At 36.1% G+C, this 22,263-nt stretch overlaps 1 long non-coding RNA gene across 1 annotated transcript in view; it reads right to left on the minus strand.

The window, feature by feature from the left end:
* Window positions 1-14,131: 14,131 nt before the first annotated feature.
* The window catches only part of LOC122438349, a 9,711-nt gene continuing 1,579 nt past the window's right edge, over window positions 14,132-22,263 (minus strand). Inside the window, exons 2-3 of the long non-coding RNA XR_006268529.1 lie at window positions 17,156-17,287; window positions 14,132-14,727 (exon numbers count right to left, since the gene is read on the minus strand). This is a non-coding gene — a long non-coding RNA (uncharacterized LOC122438349). The remainder of the gene's footprint in view (window positions 14,728-17,155; window positions 17,288-22,263) is intronic.

Here is a 22,263-nt window from a genome sequence, read left to right on the forward strand (position 1 = left end):
CTTCTGTGGTTTGGGTCCAACATGTAAATATGTGGTTCTTAGCCACTCAGTCGTGTCCAACTCTTTGTGACCCTACGGGCTGTAGCCCGCCAGGCTCCTTCGTCCATGAGGATTCCCAAGGCAAGAATACTGGAGTGGGTTGCCATGCCCTCCTCCAGGGGATCTTCCCAAGGCAGGAATTGAACCTGGGTCTCCTGCATTGCAGGCAGATTCTTTACTAGCTGAGCTACCAGGGAAGCCCAATATGTAACTGGTATTCAGTAAATGCTGAGTAACAATACTAAATAATAATAAATAAATACCAATAAATGCTGAAATAATTTAACTTTCTACTATTTTGGAAATCTGCATTTACAACTGATTTAGATACTACACATTTCCTCTTCTAATAAAAAGTACCTCATTTCTGTCAAATTATGGACAGTTTATTTTTGTTTTGCAGTTAAATTTATTTTCAAATATCTTCTAGAATCATCAATTGTATATTTTTACAATTTTACTAAATTTGTGTTTAGCATAATTTTCTAGGAAAATATTCATGGAGCTTTCTCTTACTTAGATTCAACAGAGGATTAATTTAAAAAAACATGACTCAGATTTACTAACTAAATGCAATTTCTTTTTTCCCCAAAGTAGCAACATAAAAAGCTTTATGATATATATATATATATATATACACATTTTATAAAAATGTATAGAAGTGTTTAAGGATCTAGGAATTCAGTTTCAAGGGAAACTAAAAGTGAAATCTTTAAAAAATTATGGTGTATATATACAAATAACCAATGATAGTTAATAATAGACTTATGTATACCTGTGTTTGTGCATGGCTTATATTTTTGTGAATACATATAAAATACATAAGATGAGTTAGAAAAATTAAAATCTCACTTCTAAATAATAAAGGGATTCTTTTTTTATATTTGCTCTGCATTTCACGCTAAATTTTATTAAAACATATTTTAATATCTTTCATTTAATATCCATTTTCGTCTAATTATAATCTATTATCACTTAATAATAGAGGATAAGGAGCCTTTTAAGCACATAAAAATGATGACATTTTGATGAAATTCAGTTGAGTAATAATTTTATCAAATAATATATTTCTTTTAAAAAAATACTAGTAAGGAAAATACACAAATTGGATAGCATAGAAAGAAAAATGTCATCTTAAATCATTTGTCCTACCTTTCAGGTAACTATGTGCAATTCTACACTAACACATGTGTTGATATAAGCTTGAAATACATACAATATGGGAAGAATAAACTTATCAATACATTATGGCAGTTATTTTATGACAGATATTCATACTATTTCTGTAGATATAAAAAATGTGTATAAATGATGTATAGATGCCAAAGCAGGGAATTTATAAAAGAAAAGGCTAGAAATCATGCTTCCAAATGGATGATATTCTTTTTGTATTAATTCCCCTGCGAAAGCTCATTCATAGGAATCTTACCATAGTCCAAATTAGATGAATGTATGAGTTGCAAAAGTGTTGCAAAATTGCAACAATGTCACTCTTATAAAAATGTCACTGTTCAAAACAATTTTGAAATACCTGTTTTGACATTATGTAAGAGTCACTCAGTAAGCACCATAAGACATTAGATCCTCCTTTGTGAGTAACCAAACCTACTTGGCATTTATCAAATTTTGCCAAGATTAAGGAAGGCATTAACATAAAAGTGCCATACCCTCTTAAGGCAATTTCAGAAGATAAGTTAAAAAACTTTATTGAACAGTGGTATAATTACTGAAATAAAGTCCAATAGCTTTCCATGACAATTGCTCCATGGAAGACAGAATTGCTTTTTTGATTGTATGCATATCAGTATTTTTGCTTAAAACATTCTGACAATATTTTTCCAACTCTAGTTGCTTGTATAGAACTATATAATGATACATGTAGGCATAAATTTGTTTATTTTGTTATTTCATAGATCAGTTCTATCATACTCTCTCCAAAACTTATCTGAATACTGTTTAAATATTAATAATAGAAATCATTAGCAGATATTTGAATATAAATAATTTAAACTTATCCCTACTGCTAGAGGAAGAGAATCTTTAAATAAAGTGTCACTGAAAGGCAATAAAGAAGAGAGAATATTTAATAATATCTTATCTACTCCATTTTAGAGATGAGAAGATTAAGACTTAGAGGAGTTAAAAGATTTTCACAGAGAAAACAAAATCTTTTGGATGTAGAAGATACCAAAGTGACATGATCTTTTGGACCACAGAAATAGTAACTAAAGTCCTTAGGTTTCTATTAGATGACATAAGAAGGGTAAAAATCAATGCTAATGTTTTGGGACTTACATATATCAAGTTGCTCTAAGATATTAACTTTGTCATTGTTTTGATGTTTAGAATATTTTACTGCATTTAGCAACTAGCACAAAATGAAAAGTGCTAAATGCTTACTCTTCACATTTTAATTGCTACAACCCTGATTTTTCCAAGCAGTCAGTCATTGTGTACCTGGGCAATCTGAGCTGACAGCCTTATCACTAGGCCTTCTTTCTCCTGTACATGCTAAAGAAAACAGTAAGACGTCCTTTCTTTTAATGAAAAATTCCAAGAATCTAACTTTTCCATTTTCTGATGACATTTGGTAACTCCTCTCAGAACAAATAAATCTGAAGAGGTATTATTTATATAACAGGAATTCCAAACATATTTTAATTACCTTTTGAATTTCACAAAAGGTAATCACACACTCTTTCCTTTTCCTGTAAACCACTTTTAATTGACTGGGTACAGAACCAATAACTCAGAGCTTATTAGCAAATATAAACAAGCAATATCACTAAATGGGGAAGCACAAGATGGCATCTAGTGAGGGAAATAATTGCAATATTGGCTTATGTTCATTTGGGCCCTTGCACAAAGGCTCACCAATAATGCGTGTACAGGGAGCAGGATCAAATATGTGTTGTTCTAGATGGAATTCCTTCCTTTCATTTCCTTTTCTGATGCTTCTCTTCCGTTTTTTTCTTCTATACATGCAACCTATATTTTCTGGCCCAACTCAGCTAGAATTACAATTAAAAGGCACAGTTCAAATAATAAGAAAATTATCTTGCTATACATTTTTTTCAGCAGAATTCTGGGAATGCCAGCTCACTTCTGGGTTCCTTCCTCTATCAGTAATGCTTTCAACAATATGATAGGTGACTCAAGGTCCAAACTCTACAGCTGGCTGCCTAAGTTAGTTTAGTTTCAGTCCTTAGCAAATGTGCATATTCTAAACCTCTCTCTGTCACAGTCTCCCTATGTATACAATGATATAGTCTTAGTAATAATAAAATAATCTTACATCATAGAATTCCTGTGAGGATGAGTTAATGTACATAAAACACTAAGATTGATGCTTATGACAGAGTAAGAACCAGAAAATGTTAGCAATTGCTGTTGTTGTTGACATTTTTTCTATATACTTACACATTCTGAGTGTGTTTCACGTCTACTTCTGTTGGCTATGCATCTCTTTGTTTTGGACTGTATCTCTTTAGGGGCTTCCCTGATAGCTCAGTTGGTAAAGAATCCGCCTGCAATGCAGGAAACCCTGGTTTGATTCTTGGGTTGGAGAGATCTTCTGGAGAAGGGATAGGCTACCCACTCCAGTATTCTTGGGCTTCCCTTGTGGCTCAGCTGGTAAAGAATCTACCTGCAATGTGGGAGACCTGGGTTCAATCCCTGGGTTGGAAAGATCCCCTGGAGAAGGGAAAGGCTATCCGCTCCAGTATTCTGGCCTGGAGAATTCCATGGACTGTATAGTCCACAGGGTCACAAAGAGTCGGACACGACTGAGCGACTTTCACCTTGACTTTCATATCTCTTTTATACCATTAGTTTAACTTAATATTTCGACTTCTTGAACTCCCCATACAGTGTGATCCCTGCTACCGCGTCACATTCAGATTCCCCTCTGACATCTCATCAACTGGGATTCAGCTAATAAACCTCAGCTTGTCTCTTCTCTCAAAGTCATTTCTTCTGTCTGGGACGCTGCACAGTGTATCAGGAGTGAGCTGTGACTCCAGTGTACTTGGCTATTATCTTTATTGTGAGATGTTAAGGTGTCACATGGAGAGCTTAGTGGGACAGGTGTATGAATCCCCGATTTCCCCTTTTGACTAAACTGAGTCTGACTACTATTAAAGCCTTTAAAAGAAAAAACAAATAGAAGGTCATATGTATGCACAATCCAGATCTGCTGACAACTCCTTCTATAGGTCAGTTTTGTCTTATATTTCTACTTGTAAATAAATTATATATGATTATCAGATCATTTCTTTTCACATGAAACGTGGCTATGTGCTTAGTTTTACTGCAGAGAACAGCTGGTCCTTCCTCATAGAAGTGTTGTGAGGGTTAAACAGTTTAAGGTATATAAAAGCCTCTATTATATTGCTACTAGAACTCCTCAAGATGTCATTTCAGAAGATTAAGATCTCAATATGGCAAAAAATATTTTGGAATGAAGGTTTGAAATTTCACATTCACAAGATTTCTTTTTAATGAAGTATGGTTGAATCACATCCATAAGGTTTTAAACAGTTCAGCCTATTAAGTTTGTAGCGAAGTACCCTAATTACAATTTGGAATGGTCAGATTATGAAATATATACCCAAGTAATAGCATTTACATGCAAGTTATATTTTTAAAAAATACTTAACTTTCTTCCGTTTTGCTTTCAGTTCAGAGTTTTGACTCTTGAAAAAATATTTTTCAAAGACATGTGACAATGAGTTGTTTTTCTGACCTTTATAAATTTATTTTATTATTACAATCTCTAGCTTATCTCCTATCCATACATATACAAAGATGAACACACATTCTAACATTGAGCTGTGCTATTGTTCTGTATTATCATTAGCTACAATCACAATTTTGTAACTGCGGCATTTGTAGATTTTTTTTCCTATCTTTGTCCAGCATAAATAATTTTCTCTTACTGATAGTCTCAGAATACTACAATATGAGTGTTAAGTAATCCTAGTTCTACTTCCTATATCCATGATTCTGTGGCATAGCAATTATATTTTATTAAAAAAATCACCTTTCTGGGAAACTGAAAACACTTATGAATGATAATACACTTTTCTATTTGTAAAACAAACCTTGAAATTCTCTAAAGCCTGGAGTTCTAGCAATTATTAGATCACAGTTACACTTTGTCAAGACTAAATGTCTTACATCCTTGCTGGAAGAGAGGAAAACCCTGGGATTACAATGTATTTGAACAAGAAGGTGCTAACTTTGCATTATTTTCCATTCTTCTTCCTGTCTTTGTCAGGAGGATGGATCCATGCTGTGCTATTCTCTATTCTGGTTGCCACCTTTGTCATGAGAATGAGACACCAGAATCAGAGTGTTTCCTGTGAGATATAATAGCATGCTTTCCTGCTCACACCTCTCAGGATGTTGTATTTCGTTAGGTTAGAGCCTCTGAATCCCTTAGAGCATCTGCTCAACATTCATCATTCATGCAAGGTGTCCTTTTTGCTTGCATTCCTTGTAAAAGTATTTGATAATCTTGGTCAGTTGTGCAGCCCTCTCTTTCTCAAATGGAACTCAAAAAACTATTATAATTTTTTTTTCATTATCGGTCAAACAAATGTATGTTACAATTTGGGGTATATATTAATAGAAACATACACATGATTTAATTGTTTTTAAGAATATCTATCACTGAAAAATATTTCAGTGCTCCAGTTACACATAAGAGTATGCAGCAAGTAGCTGCTATGTTTTTGGGAGAAGAGATGGTAAAATGAGCACTTAAAAAGAGCTTATTCCCTTGAAGATATATTTATTTTATATTTAGAAAATTTCAACTTTAAAATTTTCACTTTGTTTGGGCACTGATTTTTAAATTACTCTTAAATTTGTCTCTTGTCCAGGCTGAGTTGTAAATACTGCATTGTATTTTTAAACCATACTTTGGTCACACATGTGAAAAGAAACTTGCAGATATACATCCAAGCAAATACTTTTTTTTTTTTTAACAAATGTTGAAATATATGGGGTCAATATTGTTAGGGGAGTGTGTAATTTCCTCGATTCTGTCTCATTACAACAAAAATTTGAAGCTACAGTCCAGTGTTACAACCCTTGGATGGACCAGTGTTACAGCCCTCGGACAGATCAGTGTTACAGCTCCATGTTACAGCTCAGTTTTATTTAGAAAATTAAGGAAAATACATCCTCGAGGTGTGAGGGCCTGCCAACCCAAAAGACCAAAAGATGCAAAGAGAAGAGAGAGAGACCCCTGGCCCTTTGGCTCCTCTTTTTATATGTTTTTTTCTCCTCCCCCTGAGCCTGCGCTATGTAAATTGGGCTAGCCAGGAGTGCTGTTTGTTTTACCTGAGGTCCTCACTCCGGTCCTGGGATCTTCCTTTGTTCTATTTTCACGGGCGTTTCCTTTCCATGTCTTTTAGCCACTGCCATTCTGGACTCCTTTTTCCTATTCTAATTACCTAACAGTATGATAAAGCTGTCCATGCAGTTACATTTCTCAGTACAGACAGAATTTCAGACCCATACAGGGTGAGGGGAGAGGACAGGATAAGCAGTACAAGAAGATGACATGCTTAGTCTCACTGTAAGATAAGCTCCATTAGGAACTTTTCGGTCATTCATTTTAACCTGGAAAAAAGCTACAAATAAATATCTAGTTGTGGTAGTAATTTAAAAGTTCCTGACACATAGGTCAGTTATATGTGAATGTTTGGGAGCCTAACATAAAAATGCTTTCAACTCCATTATTTATTCACTTCCATTGGGTGCCAGGTTAGCCCAAAGAAGTGGGAATAGCCAAGTTCTGATTTTATTACCTCACAAAACTGAAGCAATTGAGATTTGAGATACAGTGTGCTTGTGCCTCAAGACTCAAGAATGAATATCTTTAGCAGAACTTGCAGGCTGGTGAGTTGTGAAGTCATTCTCATACCGAAAGTTATTTTTGAAGGGTGGTTATGTACCTCAATGGAGGCAACTGATCCTTTACTCTAGCTTGCATCAGAAGGTTAGAGCCCTTTCAAAGCTGTTACAAGCCCTTTCAAAACTTCTAGCTTTCAAAGATTGCTTACAAAGCTTCTAGCTCAAAGTTTTGCCAATAGCCAGTTTTTAGTTGAGAGCTTCATGTCCAGGGGGTCTGAGGATCCAGTCTTACTCTCATGGCGACCAGGTCATTCATTCACTGCAAGATCAGAGCTTCCCCAAAAGTGGAGCAGCCATCCTTCCCCGGGGTATATATGGTTAGGGCTAGTTCTAGAGACTGGGGTCAAGAAAAACTGTCCAGCTTCTTTGCAGAGCCACCAACAGTGGTCTCTTAAAGCTACTTAGAGCATAACTTCATCAATACTTTGTTTCCCCAGGATACTGGAGCTTGCTACCCAGATATTTAATTATCTGAGGAACACGACTCCAGTTATTCTTCTAAGAACAGGAAGGCCATCTAAAGGTAATTTGATTTTCATATTTACGTAGCTAGAAGAGACCATTAGACTGCTTTTTGTCAGAGGTATAAAGAAAAAAAAGGTAGCCTTTCTTCCTAAAAGCTATTTGTTTGAAATTTATGCATATGTCTGTGTGGTTACTGGATTGCAGTCTGTTCTGTACTAGCTGTAAATTCCACTAGTGCACCTTCCTTGTCTCTCTGCTTCCACTGTGGCTCCCATGTCTAACACAGACCTGACACAGAAATGGACCAACACATATTTGTGGAATTAACAAATGAATGAATCTACTCAAGGTGATGTTTTTCCCTTGCTATGTTGTGAAGTATTTGGTACCATCTCTAACTAGAGAGGAAACAAATATCCAGCTAATTTCTATTGTGGTACTCTTCGTGGTATCACTTCCTAGAAGTAGAAATCTATTCAAGACTCAGATTTATTCAACCTGTGAATAAATGCTTTAGGAGATAATGTGACTTAAGTCTATTTTTAAATCAAATAGACCCATCAGTATTTATTACAGCACATCCAATTGTGTTCCCCAAAATACCAGTTCTCTAGGATTTGCTAGATAACAGTGTGGAAAAAATTGAAAGTTAAGTGAATTTAGAACCACTGAGACAAACAAGTGTCTTTATGGAAGTACTTTTCATAGCCGTTGGCAGAGTAGTATCTCAAACTTATTTGACCAGGGAGTTTTATTTTTATAGCAACTTTCCTAATGCTTATTATACTCCATGTTGTAATATTAGATTTGAAAACATTTAAAAATTTCTTTTTTTTTTTCATCCTTTTTTCTTCATTTTGCTCCTTGGCAGTTACTACTTTATTCTGTCTTCCCACTCACTTATCCATTCTTCTGCTTAAATTCCAGAAAATTAGTATAAAGCAATTGATTATGATATGATAGAAATTTGTGCATTTTAAAGGTTTCCAAAACATGAAGTCTTATTTTCAGTCAAATTGTGAGCCAGGGAGTGATTAAATCTTCTTCATCCTTGTTGCAAACATCCTAGCATTTTCTACTACTTGGCACATAGCAAATGTTCACTAAGTATTTGTTTAATAAATGAGGCAATGAGAGCTATATTATACTAAAGTGTTTGCTATATTGAATGTAATAATTATTCTGAATTAGCAATACCTTTTGACAGTCTAAGACTATTAATATATGCCAATGGAAATATGTGTTGTTAAAAGTTTTAAAAAATTGTCAAGTCAGGAAGAAAAATGTGTATGCACATTTTTCTCCTACAGAAAAGGAAAGAGTAGAATAAATGTATCAAACTGTACTGACAAGTATCAATTTTAAAAAAATCAATGTATAAAAGAATAATAATACAGAATTTTGACAAAGAAGGAGGATAGGCCTCTCTGGAGATTCTATACTGTCTTAATTTACATAAACCAGATTCTTAATAGTATTAATATATTTTCCTATGGACTAATTTAGTGAATTTGGCTTACTAATCTTTGTTCAGTTCTATGGAGTTTACCACCCCCACTCCAGTACTCTTGCCTGGAAAATCCCATGGTCGGAGGAGCCTAGTAGGCTGCAGTCCATGGGGTCGCTAAGAGCCGGACACGACTGAGCGACTTCACTTTCATTTTTCACTTTCATGCATTGGAGAAGGAAATGGCAACCCACTCCAGTATTCTTGCCTGGAGAACTCCAGGGATGGGGGAGCCTGGTGGGCCGCCGTCTATGGGGTCGCACAGAGTCGGACACGACTAAAGTGACTTAGCAGTAGCATGGAGTTTACCATGCTGACATAGCTCTGTTTAATGACTGGCAGAATTTCAGAGATTAGGTTGTTACATTCTTTAGATTAGACCCAGGAACTACCCATCACTGGTTGGGAAAATATACCTACACAGTGTTGAACCAGATCACAGTAATGACTATTACTTCCCAATAATCAGTATTGAATGTGGAGTCAGGAAATGATTATGGCAAAAAGTTACTAATTATGTTTACAAAATTTGCCCTCCAAAATTTGGGAATGCATCTAAACATCCCTAATTTTACTTAATATACAGTCACAGAGTCCTAAATATAGGTGTTGGAAGATTAAGTAGGAAGGCCATTCGTAAGCTGCTGATTTTTCATTTTGGAGATTGTAATAAACAAAGAAGATCCCAAGTATTCTATGTTGCCTCAGTGAGTTGTTGAGGACAAATGTAGTTATATTTAAATACTTTGTATAATGTGCTATACAAATAAAGTTTTTTAAAATGAATTCATATAGATGGTTCCTGGATGCTTTATATTTATAAGCTATGTGTTATATTCCGTGGGAGAAGGGTAATTTATCTATCTATTGCTTTTCCTTTTTCCCAAGGGACATCTAAGGCTTTGACCTTTGCTTTAATCCTCTTTGAAACATAAACACAGGTAATATTGTAGTGTGTGCCATATGCAAGATAAATCAGATTCCTGCTGAGGTGATATATAATGGATGAATTATGCACCTATATTTGGGGTGTCTAAACTGTTCACTGAATAACCTGTAAATGATGAGTAATCAGCTACATCACATATGGGATTTAGTGACATACCTCTGAGAGGGTTATGAAACTAGCGAGACAGAAAAGCTGATGAGACCCTGAAGCTGATGGCTTCTGTGAGCCAAAGTGGCCCATATCCATTAGACTTCATCCCAACTTGGATGGGATGTGATCACATACATCCCAGCTTGGAGAAAGTGGGTCACTGAGCAGCTATTTCTGGGAGTCCTGAGCCCCTGCTCTGTTCCCTGCACACGCTGGGTTGTCCATCTCGTATGCTTTCTTAGAACCCGTGCAAAGACAAGTCACTGAGTAAAGCCCAGTTTGTCTCAATTTTAATGAAGAGTTCAAGCTCAAGACCACTGCCATTGGTCAAGCAAAGTGAATATTGTCCTGTGAAAAGATCTAAAGTATGGGTGTTTTAAAATGTTCCCTTAAAGTTTCAGCTGAACTTCTAGTATTCTAGGATTTAATAAAAAGGAGTGTAACATTCACGCATTAGCTTCCTAGGGCTCTTGTAACAAATCGGGTAGTTTATAACAACAAAACTTCACGGTTGTCTGCCTCTTCTGAAGGCCAGAAATCTAAAATGAAGGTATTGGCAGGGCCATGTTCCCCCATAAGACTTTAGAGGAGGATTCTTTCTTGTTTTGTTCCTATCTTCTGTTGGTTATGGGCAATCCTTAGCATTCTTTGGCTTGTAGACGCATCCCTCTGACTTGCGTTTTCTTCTTCACGTGACTTCATTCTTCTGTGAGTGTGCTGCCTGTGTTCAAATTTCCATTTTCTTATAAGGACACACATCATTGTGTTAGGGCGAGCCTAATCTTTGTATGATCTCATCTTAACTTGAATTCATCTGCAAAGACTCTATTTGTAAATACGCTCCAATTCATAGGTTCCAGGGGTTAGGACTTGAGCATATCCTTTTAGGAGTACACAATTCAATTCATAATAGTTCATCATACAATGAACTTCAGTCACAACCCTTTTAACATTGTTTTATCCTTAATTGCTTGAAGTATTTATTCATTTAAAAATAAGTTTATTGAGCAGGGTACTTTTTTAGGTGCTTGTAACAAAGTAGCAAATAAAACAGACATGTGCCCTTACCTTCATGGAGCTTGGCTTCTAATAAGGGTGGACAGGAATTATATAAATAACTAGACAGAGAATTTGTTAGATAGTGATGTGTTAGAGAAAATAATAAAGCAAAGAAGAAAGACCAAGGAATGCCAGACAGAGCTTTCTATTTTATATAGAGTGATTGGAAAAAGTGCTGCCAATAAGACACTCTTTGAATGAGGTAAGAGATCATGAGAGTTGTGAGCAGAGGAATGACAAGATTTGAATTATATTTTAAACAGATCATGAGGCTTTTATAGGAATAGAGTACAGGAGGGCACAGAGACTATAATTATTAGAAGACAAGTACCCTATCCCACCCTACGGTGAAAGTGGGATGAGCGGGCAGAAAGATGGGAATTGAATATCTAAAAGATGATAAATTCTTCCCTGGTGGCTCATTGGTAAAGAGTCTGCCTGCAACACAAGAGACCTGGGTTCGATCCCTGGGTCAAGAAGATCCCCTGGAGAAGGGAATGGCAACCCACTCCAGGATTCTTGCCTGGAGAATTCCATAGACATAGGAGCCTGGCGGGCTAGAGTCCATGGGGTTGCAGAGTCGGACACAACTGAGCAACTAACATACACACACAACGGCTTTGAATAAACAAGGAATGGAGGTGATGAGAAGTGGTGGGATTCTGATTATGCTCAAAGGATTGAGCCCAAAAGGATTTCATGATGGAGAGAAGGGCTATAAGATTTTTGAGCTGATCAACTCAAAGTACAGAGCTGCCATTCACTCCAACTCTGTGATCCCATGGACTATACAGTCCATGGAATTCTCCAGGCCAGAATTCTGGAGTGGGGAGCTTTTCCCTTCTCCAGAGGATCTTCCCGAACCAGGGGTCGAACCCAGGTCCCCCGCATTGCAAGTGGATTCTTTACCAGCTGAGCCACCAGGGAACTTTTCAAGATGACAAGACAGTAGGAGCCAACTATGTGTAAGTATGTGTGTGTATGAGAAAGACCCTCCTCTCTGCAAAAGTTAAGAGCTTCATTCTACTCCCATTGAATGTGGGCTGAATTTAATGGTCCACTGCTAATAAGTAGAGCATCGAAAGGGAAAAGCTAGTAACTACACAGTGGAGAAATCTAGCAGGTATTGCCTTAACTAAATGATCAAAGTTAGAATCCCAGGGATGGGGGAGCCTGGTGGGCTGACGTCTATGGGGTCGCACAGAGTTGGACACGACTGAAGCGACTTAGCAGCAGCAGCAGCAGCAACATCCCCAGTAATAAGACATGCTGACATCATTTCCTCTTTGTTATGCTATTATGATAAGGCTTCAGGAACTAAGGGGAAGTGAAAGAAGTAGAGGTATTTTCTAATTTAAAAGATTCTGTGACTTCTATGAAGACTGTATGCATAGGCTTGTTTTTAAGGTTGAGAATCAGAGACATCGTTTTATCCAAAGTCAGTTTTAAGATATAGGCATTTGGGGATACCAGAGCTCAAAGAAGATAGGAACACAAATAATAAAACCTTTCCCTAATTTACTCAACCTTCACTGAAACTCTTCTGGTTCTAGTGGTCATAATATCTAAGAGATTTCAGTGGCCTTTGTGCCTGCGTGTAGTTTTAAGATGGTATGTTAATATATGCATATATATGTTAACCTAGATGGAAGGTTTTTTGTGGGTTGTTTTTTTTTTTTGAGTTTAGTGGAAACTGTTGATTCAAGATGATACATAAAGGTCATTTTCAAAGACCTTTGGTAACTAAAAAATAATACAGATCTAAACTAAAAAAGATGCAGATCTAGGACATATGACTTGGTTTATTTTACAAAAATTCTGCCTTGGTGTTTCCATTGTAGGAGCTTGCGGTTGCTCTGCTAGAAGAGAAGGCCTTGCTCAAAATCAAGCAAAGTTCACACTGATAAAAATAAGGCAACTACTCATAGATCAAAACATGTCCGTTAATGGCCTGGATGTTATGCTGATTTTTAAGGCCAGAGAGTCTACTGAGTCTTACACATTTGACAGTTCTTGTGTCTTATTTATTTTGGTTGGCATATGGATTATAGTGCCCTTTCAATATGTGTTACTTTGAACGATGAATTAACATAATGGCCTAGATTGTACAGCCTTTCATTTTCAAGCCCATTTTACAGATTTAGAAACCAAGGGGTGCTGACAAAAAAGCCAATGGTGATTGCAATTGTGCGATCAGAAAGGGTTCACAGGACATTGCTCAACATTCACTCACTGCTTAGGTGAATGAAGAAAACAAAAGTTGTAAAGCAGGAAAGGACAGATGGGGGGAGAGACATGTCAGAGGTTTACTTAAAGTTTCTTTTTTATCCCATGTGCTAAGTGCTTGCTTATGAGAGAGCTTTTATGTCCACCCCCTTTAACAATATGCATTATGACATCTTATGTTGCTCCCCGATTTTCCCCTGTACAAATAATCTCATATCATGATAGATAATCGGGAAGAACACTCTGAGAGATCATCATGTATTAATCACTTCAGTTGTTTTAATGTAGGTAAAATGGAAGTTAGTCTTTGAATGTATTGCTAGAATCTCTGACGCCCCCAGTGACCCTGGATGGGTGGTGAGGAACCCTGAGCATTGCCAATCCTTCATGGGCCACGTAATCATTTTTATCTTGCTTCACAAGAATGAAGTCTTCTAAGTTCATTAGAGGAGAATTTTTGCATTCAACCAGAATGAACTCAGTTTACAATTGTTGCTTGGTAATTAACCCATGCACATTTTCCTCTTTTACCCTAAAATATATTCTACTAGGTAATAAAAGGTAGTTTTTCTCCTTCAGGCATCACATCTCTATAACCTGCCTCTCGGCCTTAGAGAAGGCACTGTAAATGGAAGAGGGAGTCTCCTCATTTAATTTGATACATCAGGTCATCATCAAAATATTTATTTCCTGATCTTCCCACACAGCAGGTGACTAAAGGTTAATAAGAACACAAGTGGAAAATAATTAAGGATGAAAATATATATAATAAAATGCAAAACAAATCAGAATAAATAAAGTTTAGTGTGACTGTTAGGTTAAAATGTCTTGATGCTCACTCCAATTATAAAATGTTGTGGGTTTTTATTTTCTTTTCTCTTTTGAAGGACAGAAGAAGCCTGATACATCCAGTGAAACTATTCATTATGGACATATCTAGGAAATAATTCAAAGAAAAAAATAATGAAAACAGTAACCAATTTTCTTAAAAATTAGGTTCCATTGCCCTATGGGCAATATAATAGGCAGATAATATTTTGCTGCCATTTGCATTTTATTTCTCTTTTTAAATTATTTCTTAGATTTATTATTATTTTTTTAAATTTAGAACTATGTCATCTGTAATTTTAGGAAATCAAATGCAAAATGGCCAAAATAGAAACTTACTTCTTTTTTGTATGAAGTAAGTCTGGAGAGAGGTAACCCAGAATGTGTGGGGCAGCTTCAGGAAATACTTGGGGATCCAGACTCCTGTGTGCTTTCACCATGAACTTCAGCTTGCAGCTTCTGCTTTCTAGGTCTCAGTTTGTCTGATGACATTCCAGCTTTCTGAAGTACGCTGCATTCCAGCAGAAAAGAGGAAGGCAGGGAGTCAGAGAAGGGCAGATTCCTCACTTAAGAAAACTTCCTGGAAGTGAAAAACAACATTTTCAATGAGTTCTGTAAGTCAAAATATATTCATCTCTAAGAGGGGCCTGAGTCTTTTTATGTTTTAGCTGTGGTGCAGCTAAAAATCAGACATTGCTGTTATCAAGGAGGAAAGGGAGAAGATAATGAAGACAGTTTATGCTCTCTGACATGCTGAGGGTATTAGTGTGACCAAGAAGACATTCTATGGTAAGAAAAATGTATTTATGTAGAGTTTGTAAATTGCTGAAAGACAAAGTTTAGGTGACTGTATAAATGCTGCAGTCTATGAGGGTAAGATATACAAAATTTATAAGATAGTAGGCACTGGTACTGATTTTATCTAAAACTATGAAATCAAATCAGTATCTACCCATGTTCAGGTAGGCTAAAAATTCAAGAACCCTGATAAAAGTATCAGCTCCCTTAATTTTTCTGTGAATTATAATCTTCTGGAATAGTTTTCCCACATGTCAACCTTAGATGCTGAAAATCTTGAAAAATAATTAAATGTTAGATGAAATTCAGTTTGAAGGTGTATCTCACCTGAGAACAAAATCATTCTAATTTTAAACTCTTCTTAGAAGGGAACAATAAAGAAGTGTCATCCATAAAAGAATGTGTCTTTTGTTTCTTTTGTGAAGTTTCTTGGACATCAAACAAGCTTTTCTGAGCATTCTGAAAAATTGAGTGTAGATTAATAAAAACATATGAGTTAAATTGCCCTCAAAGTACAGAGGCTTAAAAAAGAAATAAAACTGAGCAAAAGAGATGTGACATTGGTCTTATGCCAAGCTGATTTTTACATGTTCCCTATGGGAAGTATGTTGCTTTGCTTCATCTACTCCCTCATGCTTGCACTCATATCAAACATTTATGGAGCACCTTTGATTAGCTGGGCTCTTTTCTAGAAGCTGGGGACTGCAGCTGGGGAGACTTGGGATTTAATATAATCCAGCAGGAGGACAGAGCCTAAATAAGTAATTAACTGCAGTTGTAATTAATTACAAAAGAGACATGTAGGGTGTAAAGAGAGCATATGAAACTATATAACAATGTAAAAAATTTAGGAAAGGAAAAAAACTGATTAGGAGCAGCATGAAGTTGATGAAAAGAGTATATTTACAATCATAAGCTTATTGTAGACTTTATGGTTAAGCTGAAGAAACTGTATGAAAAGTGAAAATAATAAACTAATGACATTTGCAGGAGTGAAAAAACTTACATCTGGTTTCCCCAATCAGTTGCATCAATCAAGATATCTTTATGTCTAATTTATAAGGGGACTATTTGGAAAGCAGAAAGACCACAGAGGAATAATCTCCTAAAATCCCATTCCCCCTCCTTGATTGATAATGCTATAAACAGTTTGTTGTAACAAACTAACTTTGCAGCATAGTTCAAATCATATATTTTTTTCCCTCTTTTTAAGACTCAAATGTAAGCTTTCAAGGAAGATTACAGACAATATTTTACTTTGGTAATCAAAGCAATACTGATATATTGCAACTTTGACAGTTGATCAGGCATCAATCAAAGTTATTATACATACTCAGTTTGTAGGTGGAATTACAGTGATGGCCATTAAGGAGACAGGGTATGGTGAAGGAAGGGCTTTATAGTGTTTCATGGCCTACTAAGTTACCAGAGACAAAGGCTGAGATAATATTCGCTTTATCGTTACAATAACTCATCAAAAATGTAACATCTTGTTACATTTGATCTCAGACTATTTAAAAAGTAAACAGGATTAAAACTCTGTTACAAAATGAATTTTCCTTCTTTTGTATTAAATACAATCTATTTTTCTTTGTTTCTCTCTCATTCTCCACATTCATCATTATTACTAGATCCTACTGTGGAAATACATCATGGTAATACATCAAGTGTTACGATAAGAATGTATCTGGAATGACTTGCCAACATGTGCTTTAGAGACTGGTAACATAGAAGTCAATTGTAATAATTGATGCTGCCCTATTTGACACAAATAAAAGGTTCATGTAATGACACAGTGGGAAAACAGAAAGGAGTTTGACTCATGGACATGAAACAATAGCTGGAGAGGAAACGAAAGAATCCTGAGTTGTGGAAGGAACTAAACAATTGATTCAAGGTCAGAGAAGATGCAGTCTGTAAAGCTAATCTTAGACTATGGAAGTCATGGGGATGGGGGTGGGAAGGAGAGTGTTACAGATACAAGACAGCATCCATGTAGGTCCGTAGATATCAGCTACAAATTCCAAGAGCATATTCACATAGACCATGATGTGTGCAGATATGCCCTCCATAATCTTTCCTGGTATCTTCAAACCCATCAGTTATTAATGCCAGAGGCAGCTCCCTGCTTTGAGATTTCCAGAGAGGCGGGAAGGGAATGCAACAAAACAAGTAGAGCAGATAGTCAGAATTTCAAATGCATCACATACCGTTTTCCCAGTGTAGATTCTAGTGATAAACCCAAGGTTGACTTTACGTTGTCCATCTGTCTTATATCTAAGACATAAACTCTCCTTCATCAGTAAAACTTGGTAATGGGCAGTGGATTTTACTGGAGGACACTAGAGAACATAAGTTAGAATCCTTATCAAAAGCCTAGTGATAAGAAGTACGGTTGTGAAAAATTGAAGAATTCAGTCTGGCTCATTGGTATTTTTCCAGTCAGAGGTCTGTGTGCTAGAACATCATTATTTGGCTCTTGGTGAATATGGCTTTTAAAATACCACAAGTCAACATTTAAGGACATGACTAATAGTCAAGAAGAATTTGTGGCTTCTGCTGAAGGAGTAACTTTCAAAACTGTATGAAAGGAAAACTCCCATTTTCAGATGCTCAGAATGCTCCACTGCAAGTGAAATTGATTGTATTTATTTTATGGACAATGGGAAATTTAAAGCTCATTACATTCCTCTATTTGCATTGGCTTCCGGGAAGCTCACTGCCAAATTTGTCATCCACCTCCAGCAGATGCAGAGGCCAGAAGTCCGTTTCTTCGTACTAGTCTAGCCTATAGCTTTGCTGATATCATTATTTTCCCTTTGCTCCAGTTTCCTCTCCTATTAAAAAAAAAAAAAATACCTTTTGTATTGAGCTTTTGTAGACTACTCCAATGCTATTATTGACCCAAATGAAATATAAACAAATGCATGATTAAAAAGATATAAACTTCTCTATAAAGAGTAAGTTCAGTAAATCTCAAAGATTAGTTTACATTTTAAGGTCCATTGGAAGGAAAAGATTATTGTCTATCTCATTTAGTATGTTGAATGTTTTCTTTCATTTATAAATGACGTAATAGGAAATTATACCTATGTGTACAGGTCCACAACATCTTATCCCAATTCTAAAATAAAATACACTCAGGAAACATTTTCTTTTCTATTTTGCAGTGAGTTTGTTACAAAACATGACCCAAATCAACTTAAAACTAAAGCTCTTAATTTATCCTAGGCAGTGTGTACACACACTCTTTAGTTTCCCTGAGTAATAGAGTGTGTTTCACTGAAGGACGCTGTTTCAGGCCTGTGCTATGGCACGTGTGGGTGATGCACACTATTTCTTTATAAAATCAGAAAAATTATAACTTGTAATATACAAGTTATTTTGCATAAGGGATTGTGGGTTTGTATACAAATAGAATATCACCTGTGAAGTTTCTGAAGACTACTGTTGTCACATGCAGAGAGCAATTTGAGGAGGGAGTTACCCTCCTCCTTGTTTTTCTCCCCTTATTTTTAAGTCATGATAATTTTTAAGCAAAAGAGAGCCCAGAAACTTTTTTCAACATTCAAGGGATATTGTTCTTGTCTAGTTCTATGGCTTTAAAGACCACTTACCTTTCAGTATCCATAAAAACACCATACTTAACTTCCCACTGGGAAGACATGCTCCATTGCGTCTGTTTTGCTCATGAGATACCTGGTCCATGCAGACCAATCAGTCCAGTCAAATGTAGACCAGAAAGAAATAGCAATACAATCATAAGCCATAAATCAGTTGTCCTGTAGTGATTAATTGCTGAACTTCTACCAGTGGTGCTAACAATTTTCTAAGAAATGCTGTTAATATATAAGGAAACTGAAAGAGACATAATCCTACAGCCATGCCACGCAATGTGTGCACTCATTGTGTCCGACTCTTTGTGACCCCATGAACTGTAGCCCAGCAGGCTCCTCTGTCCGTGAGATTTCCCACGCAAGAATACTGGAGTGGGCTGCCCTTCCTTTCTCCAGGGGATCTTCCTGACCCAGGGATCGAGCCCACATCTCTTGTGCCTCCTGCATTGGCAGCTGGATTCCTTTACCACTGCCCCACCTGAGAAGCCCATGTATTAACACAAGCTACTAAATTAGGAAAGGATCATTTTTAAGAAATGGGGAGGGGTGCCACATTCAAACTTCTACATGTAGGTGGAGTGTGAGAATACTTGCTTTTCATAATGGAAATACAACTTTTATTTAAAGAAACTTTTAAAAGTTTAAGCAATCATATGCGCTAGGCATTGTGCACAACACTTTACCTTTATTATTTCATTTAACCCTTACAGCATGCTTGAGTTAGATACCATTATTTGTGTTCCAATAGACTTGGGAAGGTCATTCAGTTAATAAACTGAAGAGACTCTTGAGTTTGTCAGAGTGCTTCTCCCAGGATCATTATGCTCTGCTAAATTTATTTACCTTTGCTATCTTTTGATGAAGGACTGGGAAGCACAGACAGGATAAGGAAAAGGTGGTGTAATTACGGCCATACAACTGGCTGTTGTTCAGTCTTTGATAAAAGTGTACCAGAAATGGCATAGGTTCCTGACTCCTTAATGAAATATTTTGCTATTATCTATCTAAAATGATGGTGGAGTATGGAGTATGTTGTGGAGAAGAAAATTTATTTTGAAAGAAGAGAAACAAATAGTTAATTGTTAACAAGTGTATTGGATCAGTGAGTAGTTGGGATACACTGGGAAAAAGTATAGCTCATGTGATTTTACATATGTGTCACAAGCTTTAGCCTATTATAGATAGAGTACACTATTACATGGGCTGCAAATCCCTATTCCTACAGCCTCTTTACTGTGAGCCTGGAAAGTTAAGTGCTTGATTTCAAGTCTTCCTTGCAGCTAGAGGTATACATGGGACCCAGTTCTGGCTGATGAGTGTTAAGTGGAAGTCTGTTGGAGAAGACATCTTAAGTAAGGCACAAGCTTCCTAAGGAGAGGTCCTTCACCCTCCTGACTTCTGTTTCACTTGAACTTGGATGTAGTTTCTGAATGTGTAGTAATTTGTTGTAATCGAAAAAATCACAGAAATGCTCACCAGCCACCTCTTCTCCATAAATTCCTCATGGTTTAAACTTTTGGTCAATTATTCGGTTTCTTCTAACCCAGTCTACTCCTAATTGATGCAGGTGCCATTTTATCTTTCCTGTTTCCCAATATGCCTGGGTTTAGTTTCAGGAGTGCATGATCATAAAGGTTATATGGCAGTTCCCAGTCCCCCATGAACTCTGGATAGCTCCTGTGTTTCTGTTTAAGACACAATAGGTGATTCCTCTTTCCCCAGACATGCCAGAACCATCCCCTCCTGTGTGCCTTTGGGTAATGCTGTTGCTTCTGCTGGAAACTTTCAGGGTCATTCTGAACTGTTGTCCCCGTTGTGAAGTCTTTTCTGATTCTCTCAGGCTCAGTACTCTGTGCATATCCTCCCATATATCCCCTTAACAATCTTTTCTTGTCTTTACTATAATGCTGACTCTTTGTTTGGTAATCACATATTTACTTTCGTGTGGTTACCATTAATCTGCGAGCTATTAGAGGTCAGGATTCATGTCATACATGTCAGACACACAACAGGTGCTCGGTAAATATTTTGTTGTTCATTAATTTTTTCCTCCTTTGATTCCCCCTGAAACTTTATTCTTACTTCTTTCTGGCACATGTCATTAACTTTTCTTACTTTTTAACTCAGTGAGTGGGCTACTTGTAGGCAAGGATTCTGCCTTACTTATCTTTGCATCTTGAACGTATTTTTAAGCTAAATTCATATTTGATGAATTGAATTGGGCTGTTAATAGTTAATACATTAAGCATATCTCAATTATCATGTTAATTGCTACTTCCCCTGGGGGTGGGGAGAGAAATGAGGGATGAACTGTAAGTATCCAGTTCACTGAAGGGGTTTTTAAAAATCTCTCATATTTAAGTTAAAAGTGAAAAATTAATTTGCTTTAGAAAGAAACCCATATCCCACACTCCCTGATTCAGAAGTGTTTGAAGGGTGTAAAAGAAGAATCTGTTTTCAAGAACTTTCCAGTTTCCCCTCTCTAGTAGTCAATCCAATTCAAGTGCAATTTAATAAGTTAATTGCAATATGTGATTGACAGAGGCAGGGGACAATGTCTGATGTGAGGACTTCTCTATAAAAAAATTATGATAATAACTAAGGATCCTATTATTTCATTAAGAACTCTATGTCTTGGCTGATGCACAGCAAGACTTTCTCAAAAATCTACCTTAGAAGTGATTGATATCAAGCCTGTATTTGTCCATTATGTCACCAAACCAGAAATGGAAAAAATGTTGATCAAGATCATTTTGAACCTTAACTCTTGTGAGCCTAAATGTCTAAAATGGGAAAGAGTATTACGTGATAATTTGGTTGAAGCTGTCTTTTATCTTGCCAGATTTACTTAGGAACTGAAGCATAAGAAGGTAATAAGCAACCATGAAATTACCTAGATTAAAAAAAAAAAAAAGAAAAAAAAACTTGTAAAAAAAAGTTTCCGTGATAAATAAGCAGAAAAAGGGCAAGGGAGTGGAGGAAACGTTTCATTATGTAACAGAAATGAATTTAGAATGTTAAAAATTTAAGAAAACTCATAAATATGATTTTTTTTAAAAAGTTGTCTTTCTGGAGACCAAGAGGCTTTAGTTTTAGGTATTTTGTTTCTGAATCAGAAATTGCAATGAAGCTGTGCATGAAGAATGCACTTATGTCTTTTTTTTCAAATTTCAGATAATAATTTGATATTTATACCATTAAATGTTCTTATTTTTAAAAATCAAATTTATAGTATTTCAATATTTGGTTGCCTTAAAGCAATATTCCTAAAGTGATTTTTCATGTGTACTAATTTTCAACAAAATGTTAAATGGTGGAATGCTTCTTAAATTTTAACATTTTATATAGAGTTAAAGAAAACATTTTATTGAATGTGAAACAATGGAGGAATATAAAAAGATTTTCAACATAGTATTTTGTATTAAAAATAAAGGGAAAAAATCATATAGAATGGTACTTAAATGCAAAAATGAAGTTATATCAAAAAACTTTCCCTCCCTCCCAAGTAGATATATCTCATGCTTCATTTTGCAGCAGGATAGTTGTTCATCTAACCTAAACATTTACAGTAACTGATTTATTCACCATTGAAAATCAAATCCATTGCAGCTCAGATAATTTCTCTGCATTAGGAAAATGAATAAATTAAAAAGTCTGCTTCAGCAATTTAGTCCTCAGCAATTTAGAGATTCTGCAAGCTT

The sequence above is a fragment of the Cervus canadensis genome, chromosome 3 (genome assembly GCF_019320065.1).
Source record: "Cervus canadensis isolate Bull #8, Minnesota chromosome 3, ASM1932006v1, whole genome shotgun sequence".
NCBI lineage: Eukaryota > Metazoa > Chordata > Mammalia > Artiodactyla > Cervidae > Cervus > Cervus canadensis.